At 42.5% G+C, this 7001-nt stretch overlaps 1 protein-coding gene across 1 annotated transcript in view; it reads left to right on the top strand.

The window, feature by feature from the left end:
* The window catches only part of slc39a6 (solute carrier family 39 member 6), a 28806-nt gene extending 24758 nt beyond the window's left edge, over positions 1–4048 (top strand). Inside the window, exon 11 of the mRNA XM_055151459.1 lies at positions 1–4048. This exon is cut by the window's left edge and continues 2208 nt beyond it. The gene's annotated coding sequence lies outside the window, so the exon portion shown is untranslated.
* The last annotated feature ends 2953 nt before the right edge of the window (positions 4049–7001 follow it).

Below are 7001 nucleotides of genomic sequence, written 5' to 3'. Positions count from 1 at the left end.
TTATTATTGTTATTTTATTAATTTTTTTGAGTGAACATTCCACAGTGCTGTTTTTTATTGTCTGTTTACATCACTTTTGTTACAATCAATGTATACGTAAAGGCTACATGAAGGTACAACTAGGGCTGGGTACTGTTTGAGAGTAGTTTTTGGGACCAGTATTTACAGAACGCAAGTATTTGGTTTATCGTTGGTTTTTACCGTTACCAAAGGGTTGAAAGTACCGTATTTTTCGGACTATAAGGCGCACTTAAAATCCTCTAATTTTCTCAAAACTCGACAGCGCGACTTGTGTGTTAATTCTGGTTGTGTTTACTGACCTCGAATCGATTTTATGTGGTACATGGCGCTCAAAAATCTGTCAAAATATTTTAGTACGACTTCGGTAAGCTACAAAGCCTCAATGCTTGATGGATTGTCAGAGTCAGGAGCCTTGCGGACTAAAGGGCGAAGTATAGTTCTACGTCGACTCAACGCACACTGCAGTCATGTCCTTTGAGTCGTGTCCTTTAGTCCTACAGAAGCTGACCACATCTGGGTACGAGGAGCGAGCTGTTTTTTCAGCGCTTATAGTTTATGCAAATGAGCCAAGTGGTTTTAAGTTTAGTTTCTGTAAAACGTAAACAAATGTGCGCAAAGCTGCATTAAACACATTATTACTCAGTGTATATTTGAATCATCCTCGTAGGAAATAAAAAAAGCAAACTTAAACGATCAACCCGCATTCACATTCTTAATACACATTCACCAAGACAGGGAGGCAACACCGGGCGAATTACGCTACGATTTGCCGATGTATTGTGGACGCCTGGGCTAAGGTTTCAGTCTCAAGTGTCGTCCGTTTGTTTCGTTTGGTGCGCCTTATGTATGAAAATAGACGAGAGACTTCAACATTATTGATATTACGCCTTATAGTCCGAAAAATACGGTAACTAATGACAAAAAGTACTTGTGTTACTTTTGAGTTGTGCTTTTTGGGGTTATTTAAACTTTCAATATCCATGTAATTGTTTTTTTGTTATATTATAATCACAGGAGTTGGCAGCATAACTCCTAGTAGCACTTCATCGGCTGCTCTGATTGGCCAGAGCTCAGAAAAAAAGGTGGATTGTGGTTTAAAAGAAGCCAAAAAACGACCCAGTTCAGCTTTAAACGGTTTAATTACTCTAGTTTTGTGAAAGACTGACTTCAGAATGTACAAAAACTGTAACTGGTACATTGACGAGTATTTTTTTTTATACGTACTTTGACTTGAGTACAAATGTGGCAGCTGTACGTTCCCACTGCCGATACTTAACTACCTACTTATTTTTACCGCACATACTGTAATAGTTAATAATTCTGTAATCTGTAATCATTTGTGTTTTTCTCAGTATTTACAAGACGTCAAAATTTTTGGTTAAAATTCAAAACCTTAACTTTTTAAAAACAGAGGGTATTACGCAAGATCAAATGTTTGGAGCTTTCTACTATGTTTTAACGTTGTTCCCTCATCAAAAACATGCATGAAGAGGTTTTAAATCTCGTTCAAGCATGTTTGAGTAATGTAGCGATCTCTCTAACTCTCTTTACGGTGCGCGCTAAGGCTCTGTACGACAATTCTCCATAAATATGCAAAAACATGGTACAAAACTGTACGCAATACAACTTTACAAACCTACTTTTACTTATTGGGAGGCGCGCTGATTGTGTTGTGATGGCAATCTGAAGGGGGGGTGACTTAGAGCAGAGAGCAAGGTGAGGGGAGACTCGAAAACCAAAGCGAAATATGTTAATACGTTGTTTTCGGGAAATGTAGCATTTTCAAAAAATAAAAGGGTAACGTGGGGATCTGAAAATGTCAGATATACTACGAGGAAGTGTTTAAACAGTACCCAGCCCCAGGTTTGTTTAAAATACTGAATGTCTTTGAAAGTAGATTTTTTTTTTTGATTTACTGGAGGGTAGAGGAGGTGTTGAAATCTTGTGGTTAAAGAGTTAAATGTTACAAATTCAAGGGCTGAGAACCAAAAGGTTGTGGGATTCTGCAGATTTGAGAACATTTCAAGTGTTAAGCAAATTAAGTCCACATTTAAAACATTTGTTCCGATGAAATTTCAATTTTGTTTTCACAGATGGCAAATGTTGTTGTTTCCCATGTCACAGTTTTGGTGGAGAGTCTGCTTCCTGCTTGTGTCATGAGGATTTTTTTTTTTTTCCACAGTACGGCATTAAAGTGCATATGGCAGGTTTTCACGGTTTTCCAATTACAGTATTTTTTGGACTATAAGGCGCACTTAAAATCCTCTAATTTTCTCAAAAATCGACAGTGCGCTTTATACTGTTTGAGAGTACTTTTCGGGACCAGTATTTAAAGAACATAAGTACTTGGTTTATTGATGTTTTACCATTGCCAAAGGGTGGAAAGTACCGTATTTTTCGGACTAAAAGACGCACTTACAATCCTTTAATTTACTCAAAAATTGACAGTGCGCCTTATGTATTAATTCTGGTTGTGCTTTCTGAACGCAAACTGAGTTTATGTGGTACACAGTGCTCAAAAATGTGTCAGAATGATTTAGTACGACTTTGGTAAACTACAAAGCCGCACCTCTTGATGGATTGTCGGAGCATTACGGCGACTGTAAGTCAGGAGCTGAACCGCATCGGTGCAGAAGGAGCGAGCTGTTTTTTCAGAGCTTATAGTTTATGCAAATGAGCCACGTGGTTTTAAGTTTTGTTTCTGTAAAAAGTAAACAAATGTGCGCAAAACTGCATCAAACACATTATTACTCAATGTATATTTGATTCTGCCTCGTAGGAAATAAAAATAAAAAAAAACTTAAATGATCCACCCACATTCACCAAGACAGGGAGGCGACGCCGGGCGAATTATGCCACGATCTGCCGATGGATCGTGGACGCCTGGGCTAAGGATCAGTCTCAAGGGCCGTCTGTTCCGCTTAATGCGCCTTATAATCCGGTGTGCCTTATGTATGAAAATAGACGAGAGAATTCAACATTACTGATATTGCACCTTATAGTCTGAAAAATACGGTAGTACTTGTTTTGCATGAGTAAAGAAGCAGTTTGTGGAAAAAAGTTGAAAACGACAGGATAAAAATACATGACACCGTTTTGTCTATTGATACTTTGCTGTGTCAACATGATGGGGGTGTTCTGCCTGTATGCTTATGGTAGAATATTCAGCAGTTACCATGATGACACAGTGCATACATTAGCAAACACTGCCAAAAACCTTTTCAGATTTAAAAAAAAAAAACAACAACACAAAATAGACTTCAACAGCACATTTTCAGGAGGCTGTGATTAGTCCGAGCATTCGTGGTCGTGTTTAGGAGTTTGAATTTCAACAAAAAAAGTGAGAGCGTGACAAATTGTAAAACTGTTTGCAAACGTTTAGGGCTGTGTAAAGAGCAAATAGACTGTGACTGTAATGTCATGTGCGAGGGATTAGTTTAACAGCACAAATCACCTGTTGTAGTTCCAGCCAAGTCAGCTCATTATTATCAGATTGTGTTTGACTAACCTGAACTTTCAGTAACTTGAGCTTCAGACAGAGCAGATCGCAAAGTATCAATACAGAAAACCCAACCGACGTTAACAACATTTCCAACCTAGAAAAATTGAGCAAGATTTGTCGTATCATCTTAAACAGTGGTCCCCAACCTTTTTTGAGCCACGGACCGGTTTTATATCAGACAATATTTCGTGGACCGGAGGGAGTTGGGGGGGTGGGTGGAACTGCGTATGGGAGGAGGCGCGGTGGGCGATGTGGCGGTATGGTTAAGTCCTGGCTAAATCCTGGTTTAGACCCGGTTTAGACCTGGTTTAGTCCTGGTTTAGTTCTGGTTTAGTGACACAGTCTGTGCAGCATACGGGAGAGGGGTACGGTCCGCATGACGTGCGGGAGGGAGGTACGATCCACGTGATGTACGTGAGGGGGTACGGTCCACGGCCCATGCGACATATGTGAGGGGGTATGGTCCACGGCCCATGCGACATACGGGAGGGGGGTACAGTGCACGGTCCATGCGACATACGGGAGGGGGGTACAGTCCACGGTCCATGCGACATACGGGAGGGGGGTACAGTGCACGGTCCATGCGACGTATGGGAGGGGGGAACAGTCCACGGTCCATGCGACATACGGGAGGGGGGTACAGTCCACGGTCCATGCGACATACGGGAGGGGGGTACAGTCCACGGTCCATGCGACGTACGGGAGGGGGGTACAGTCCACGGTCCATGCGACGTACGGGAGGGGGGTACTGTCCACGGTCCATGCGACGTACGGGAGGGGGTACAGTCCACGGTCCATGCGACATACGGAGGGGGGGTACAGTCCACGGTCCATGCGACATACGGGAGGGGGGTACAGTGCACGGTCCATACGGGAGGGGGTACGTCCACGGTCCATGCGACATACGGGAGGGGTACAGTCCACGGTCCATGCGACATACGGGAGGGGGGTACAGTCCACGGTCCATGCGACATACGGAGGGGGTACAGTGCACGGTCCATGCGGAGGGGGGTACAGTCCACGGTCCATGCGACATACGGGAGGGGGGTACAGTCCACGGTCCATGCGACATACGGAGGGGGTACAGTCCACGGTCCATGCGACATACGGGAGGGGGGGTACAGTCCACGGTCCATGCGGTACGGGAGGGGTACTGTCCACGGTCCATGCGACGTACGGGAGGGGGGTACTGTCCACGGTCCATGCGACGTACGGGAGGGAGGTACTGTCCACGGTCCATGCGACGTACGGGAGGGGGGTACTGTCCACGCGATGTACATGAGGGCAGTATGGTCCACGGTCCATGCGGTATACGGATGGGGGTACGGTCCACATGATGTACGGGAGGGGGTTACAATCCATGGTCCATGCGACAAATGAGAGGTGGGTATGGTCCACGGTCCATGCAATGTACGGAAGGGGGGGTACGGTCCACGCGACATACGGGAGGGGGATACGGTCCACGCGATGTACTTGAGGGCGTATTGTCCACGGTCCACGCGACGTACGGGAGGGAGGTACGGTCCACCTGGCGTATGTGAGGGGGGTTCGCACTTTTGCGGCCCGGTACCGGTCGCTGGCCCAGGGGTTGGGGACCCCTGATCTTAAACATATTGGGTTGAAAAGAGTATTTAACCTGTCATGTGCACACATATGCAGACGTGACTTGAACTTGATTCGTTTACAGGCGCTTTTATGCCGTACTGTGGAACTTTTCTGACAAAGCAAAGTCAAGAAGGCTGCGGATTGTCCACCTGTAAATTTACACTCTTTATCTTTAGTTGAATTTATCATAATTTAAAGCTTTGACAGACACGATCAGTCAAGTTTGGACACGCTTCTCATTCAGTATTTTGGGTTTTTTTTTCCCTTTATTTCCTGCCTTTTACATTTTATACATGTAAAGAAGACATCAAATATGTGAAGTAAGATGTATGGAATTATGTAGCCAAAAAAAAAAAAAAGTTATTAGGGATGTAACAATAAGCGAAATATCGTGATATCGTATCATCAAAGTTCTCACACTAATACCATGGAATATATCGATGCAGCAATGGCTAAAAAAAACAGACAGAGGGAACTACATAGACCATGATCCTTTGCTCCATTTCAGTGCAGACTACAAGAAGAAATAACAGTTCTAAGCGATTTTAAGTGTTAGTTCTTTGGATTAAGTCTTGTCAAGGCATTTTAAGAGGAAAAAGAAGCATATTACCAGTTTTAGCTGTTCAGCCTCCACAAAATATCGCAATAAATATCGTAACGTGAGATGTATATCGTGAAAATATCGTACCAAGAGATTTGGATATTGTTACATCCCTAAAAGTTATTTAACTCAACAAAGCAAAGGGTGGCTACTTTGATGATTTAATAAAAATACAAATATACATTAAAAGTAGGATTAGAGATATTTGGTGTCTTCTGTTTGTATATAAAATGTAGAACAGAGTAAATATTTAGAAAAAAAAAAACATTGAATGAGGGTGTGTCCAAACTTTGGACTTGTCGTGTGTGTAAGATGATTTCAGACTTTTTTTACGATAACCTTTCAAGCCAATGGAATTTTATCAATTTGTTGCACTTTGCCCTTTAAGTTGAGGAATAAATTGTTAGAAAATTAGAAAATTGAGATCACTTTGAAGCTTTAGTTTTATATAAATATTCCAAATTTGAGTTAAAACATCTGTGATTATCAGCCCTCCTGATTTCTATTCTGTAAATGTTTGTTTCCTGGTCCTCGGCGGTGGACAGGGCTGAGGACAGACAGGGGACAGTGAGACAGACTTACCTCCACGTGGACACCGAGGGACACCGAGGGACACTGAAGGACACTACTGAATCGGTCCATTTCCACATGTCCATGAAGCTGCATGTTGTCTGTCTATGTCACTGTCTGTGTTACAACAGAAAACCGCAAATAAAATCAAATCTGAAGGACACGTGTGCGGAGCTTTCACTGAGTACAGAGTTTGAAATGTTTAGTAAATATCATGTCTTTTTTGTGAACTAAATGTCCCTGTGTGTCAGATGCCTTTCATGTGTCACCATGGATTCATAATCTGTATAAAAGATGCCAACCCTGGAGTTTAGAATCTTTACAAAAATGTTCTGAAATGTCCCTGTGAGTCAGATGCTTTTCATGTGTCTTCATGGGTTCATAATCTGCATAAAAGCTGCCAGCCTTTTAGTTTAAGTTTTAACAAAAATGTTCTGAAATGTCCCTGTGAGTCAGATGCCCTCCCTGTGTCTCCATAGGGCCTGATTCTGTATAAAAGCTGCTAAACATGTAGTTTAGACGTCTACAAACGGAGATAGAAATGTAGTGTAAATGTAATAATTTAAACCTTTTGACATACACGATCATTTTTTATTTATTTTTTGTTTCCTGCCTTTTACAGTTTATATATGTACAGAATCAAATATGTGAAGACCAAGTTCAGTCCCCTGTCAAAAACAGGCAAGTCCAAGTCAAGTCTCC

The sequence above is a fragment of the Boleophthalmus pectinirostris genome, unplaced genomic scaffold (assembly GCF_026225935.1).
Source record: "Boleophthalmus pectinirostris isolate CB_2022bp ecotype Guang Dong unplaced genomic scaffold, ASM2622593v1 HiC_scaffold_16, whole genome shotgun sequence".
In the NCBI taxonomy this organism is placed as follows: domain Eukaryota; kingdom Metazoa; phylum Chordata; class Actinopteri; order Gobiiformes; family Gobiidae; genus Boleophthalmus; species Boleophthalmus pectinirostris.
Note: the sequence above shows the minus strand (reverse complement) of the source record. Positions and strands in the feature narration are given on the sequence as shown.